This window comes from Sinocyclocheilus rhinocerous, unplaced genomic scaffold, assembly GCF_001515625.1.
Source record: "Sinocyclocheilus rhinocerous isolate Xijiao unplaced genomic scaffold, SAMN03320098_v1.1 scaffold662, whole genome shotgun sequence".
NCBI classification, from domain to species: domain Eukaryota; kingdom Metazoa; phylum Chordata; class Actinopteri; order Cypriniformes; family Cyprinidae; genus Sinocyclocheilus; species Sinocyclocheilus rhinocerous.
Window position 1 is genome coordinate 2,355,902 of NW_015639782.1, and position 4,592 is coordinate 2,360,493.

Consider the following 4,592-nt stretch of genomic DNA (forward strand, 5'->3'; position numbering starts at 1 on the left):
CTCCCTCTCTCTTTCTTCCTACAGAGTGTTTTCTGTTATGGACTACATGGGAGAGATGAGGAGATGGGTTAAAGGAAGGTTTAAGGGCAGGGTATAGGGAAATCCATGGATCAAATGGCAATAAATTAGTGGAAAGACGTCAAAGCCATGCAGAATGAGAATTCATTGAGGCATTTTATACAATATCAGGTTGGTTGGGGAAAGGTGGAGTCTCGGCCAGAGACGACACCCCCATGGACCGCCTACAAGCCATGTTTGGACAATTTAAATGTCAGTCAGATGGTCTCTTACTGTCTAAATAGATTATTCCTAACCAACATATGCTACAATGACTTGACTTTGTGCTGCAAGTCAAACATCTGGCTGCTTGACATTAAGTGGATCCTGACCTTCTATTATTTCCTAAGAGGAACAGGGGGATTCTCTACTTCCAATGGGTGTCATCTGACAAACAATCAGCTCAAATAACATTTATTTAAAGTAAAGGTATCAAGAAATCTAGTTAAAAATTAATAAAGAATACTGTTCAAAGTTGGAGGTCAGTAAGAATTTTGTAATATTTTTGAAAGAAGTGTCTTATGCTTACTGCATAAGGCTGCGTTTATTTGATCAAAAATATAGTAAATATTGTGAAATATTATTCTATTTTAATATATAAAATGTAATTTATTATAAAATGCCATTACTCCAGTCTTCATCGTCACATGATCCTTCAGAAATCATTCTAATATGCTGATTTGCTGCTCAAGAAACATTTCTTATTATCAATGTTGAAAACAGCTGTGCTGCTTAATATTTTCGTGGAAACTGATACATTTTTACTGGAATCTTTGATGAAAGAACAGAGTTTATTTGAAATAGAATTAGTTTATAACCTTATAAACACCATAAAAAAATAAACGGACCCAAAATTTTAACAATAGTGTAATTTCACTCCAAGGGATACTCTTGTATCCAATTATAAAATATTACTATTATTCAGATATATTTAATAATATATAATATTAAAATATACTGGATTATTAAATTGAGACTGACAAATTATTAATCTGAGAATGACAAAGCAGAATATTAATTTATTATTGCTGTTTTCCCACTAAATGACTACTAAACAGGGCTCTGACAATTGGCCAAAGTTTTCTGTTTGCCTGGCAGCCGTTCCAATTAAAAACACAAAGGTCAGTCATGTCCCTTCAGTCTGGCAATCAGAGACCATACTGAAGACACAGCTATATTGTGTGCCACGCTCACATCCTCAGGAGTGTGGATACCAAACATGAGCAGTTAATAGAAACAGTCTGTTCTTCCCCCCTGTTCTAAGTTTTTATAATACATTTTATAATAGTAATTTATTGTTGTAAAGTTATCAGAAAAACAGGACAAAGGGTGCCTCAATAGAGCTCATTAATCTAACATCTACGACCGACAGAGGAAGAATGCTTGTTTTTGGATTTCAAATAATAGCATACTGTAGGTACATGAGCAGTGCACACATTTTCAGTACAAAAGAGCACGAGAGTTTATTCTCCCATGTCAACCACATCATGTTTAAACAAAAGTAATGCAATAAAAAATAATAAATAAATAAATAAAAACACTGAAGTAACAGAAAAAAGGCTTTCACACAAATGGAGCTAAAATCCCAGAGGAAACAGGGGGCTTTTGGGGTTAGCATAAAGTAATGTCAATACTTCTGAGCATTTCCCGATAATGTATGAATGAATTGTCTGGTCTGTTCTGCGTGCATAATTTTGTCAGTAATGAACCAAAATTGTGTTTGTCAGAGTCTGCTGAGTCGTGCTGACTATGAGTGTCACCTCTCTTTCCTCATCTCTCCTCTCCACTTGCACTTTTGATTAAGTTGCACTTAAACACTTGGTGTTGATAAGTCATATCTCTTTTAATGGACTCTAAATGGTCTCTTGGCTTGGCAATAGGCACTGCAGGTTTGTATTTGTTCTCATGTTTGTGTAATTAGATATGAGAGAATGATAGAAAGAGGCATGTGCGCTCTGGTGTGTCAGTAAGCAAATTTAGAAGACCCTACAGGAAAGAGGAGGACATAGGAAGGAGATTGTAGGCACACTTTTGAATTTGCATGTGCTTTAGCTGGACCAGCTCGAAAAATCCAGTGTGTGTGGGTGTGTGAGAGAGAGAGAGACGTGATTTTGTCCAGAGTTAGGCTACGCTACACATTTTATTTGTGTATTTAACATTAAATGATCTAACAACAAACTGCATTCACCACAAGCGCAGGCGGAGCGCCTTCAAAAGAATGCAGAGAAGAAGCCTATTCTCAGAGCCGATCCTCCCTATACACAAAGTACGCAAGCTGCGTAGGACCCCTGAAACACCAGGGGGCCCCCTTGCTCTCAAAGATGATTTAATTTTAGTTTCGTTTTTGAATTTGGGCAGCGGTTATGAAAACCGCTTATGTCATTTATTTTAATGCGGTGCGCTGTCACACTTTCTACGTAAGGACAAAGGCGTTTCATTCATTCATAACTCGTCATTCATAACCCCCCCCCAAACATAGTTTTGCGTAGGGCCCCCAGAAGTCTAGGATCGGCTCTGCCTATTCTAACATTGTGTCTGCACCGAACGTGACAGTTGTCGTGCCGTGCCGCAACAGCTAAAGTCTGTCTACACTGGACGCGACAAAGCCTGACCGATCATCGAACTGATTAAAATAATGTTCGAATGAAATCAAATTGACATAAACGAAAAATCATAAGATTTGACAAAATGTGATGTTGGACTAATTTCACGAGTTCACACTTACATATAATTAAATAAAGGTTATGCGTATTTGGCAAGACTCCCGAGCCCGGGGCACCCTCCCCCTGTCCGGGGAGAGGGGTCCGAGCTCGGTGTCCAGCCCGGCCCAAAAGCGCTCCCCCAAAAGCAATTAGAACAGGACAGCAGCCAGATACGTGCATTTACGACCCCCCAAAAAGCAAGGCTTAATGTTAGAGGGGTGCTGGACGTCCTTTGGTATACGTTTATTGCAGCAGTATCTAGGAAGATAATTTGGCTTCTGTGGAAGCGTTCATTGCTGAAAGAGAGAGATAAAGGCTCCTGCGAGAGACGCAACTATCGCGGCAGTAGAGAAATACAGAAAAGGCTCCTATGGGAGCAGACACTGCTGCGGCAGTGGGGAAATACAGATAAAGGCTCTTGCGGGAGCAGACACTGCTGCACATTAATTATGCATGGTGCACGCAGTTAAAATAGTTTTGCCATTTATGTGCTCTTAATTTCTAAAAAATGAGTGAAAAAATAAAATTATCAGGGGCACAAGGCAGGAAGCGACGCAAAGAAGAGGAGCAGAAAAATATCAATATAGAGGTAAAAATCACAAGTTAACGACTGTGTATATTAGCCCGTGATGTTTATGTAGTATTTTGAAATAGCCTTTTTAGAACATCTTAACTGGCAACACGACACGTTTTTGCTTGAGTTAACTGCTTATTTAATTTTACTTTATTTTCTTTAAAATAAATTTAAGCTTCTGTAATGTTGTTTTAATTTCAGTTACATTACTGCTTGCTTTTAATTCACCCAAAAGTGTCTAAATGTCTTTTGAAAAAGACCATGACTAGGACTATAATCTAGCAGTCATAAAATGAAATAATTAAGTTTAAGTGTCATTTCACTGTATGCACAAAATTGAAATGAAAGGTATGGGTATGCTAATTAGACTAACTAGCTAGCTAGCTGGCTAACATCTACAAATAAATTACAAAATGTAGCCTTTATTTTGTTGCCTTTCTTGTCTGTTAGACTATTTTAGGCATTTCATATTGCTCATATTTCTCTTTTGTGGGAGTAGCTCTCTTCAATAGGCTATTTTAACAGATTCATTCATAAAATGCCTACAAGGCGCTTCAACATCTCAATTTATTTATTATCACAATTTATTTACTACTTATTTATGTTAATACTTATCAGTATTTATGTTATGTTATATTATAGTAAAGTTTTGGATTTTATGCATTTTCAGAATTTTTTTAGTGGGGGGCCGGTGTTCTGACGATTTGTGCTACCCTGTTAGATTTTGCTTCCTCATATTAAAACAGATGGTAGCATAATTCGATAGCGAAAATTGCTACCTATCAGATTTAGCTTCCAGCATGATATTAATAAGGTGTGAGGCTTTATTAACATGTACACCTACCCCAACCCTAAACCTACCCTTACAGTAGGATAAATACAGTGTTGGTAGCATAATCTGATAGATAGCATTATTTGTTAGAACACCGGCCCTGGTAGACAGCATCACTGATTAAGGCCCGGGTATAGGCCTACTTAAAGGTCCCCTGAAGTGCCTTGAAACACGCAGCGTTATTCTATGTGGTGACGTAATTTCAACTGAAACAGGAAGACAGGGTGGGACATATCGAGCAGCCCCGCCCCCTTTTTAAATTAGCCAATAGCCTTTTGTTTATATAGGCGCAGGTCAGAGCCGTTGAGCTCGGTAAAGCCGCATTTGACAGCCACAGTCTAATAGATTACCCCCTAGATTCAATATGAAACTCTTACTAAAACAAAATAGTGATCATAATCATGCTGAGGCTGTGTAGTTTTAAAAG

At 38.0% G+C, this 4,592-nt stretch overlaps 1 long non-coding RNA gene across 1 annotated transcript in view; it reads left to right on the forward strand.

Annotated features, from left to right (window-relative positions):
* Nucleotides 1-4,592, forward strand: part of LOC107751981 (uncharacterized) — a 65,008-nt gene that overhangs the window by 47,093 nt on the left and 13,323 nt on the right. The gene's annotated exons all lie outside the window — the stretch shown is intronic.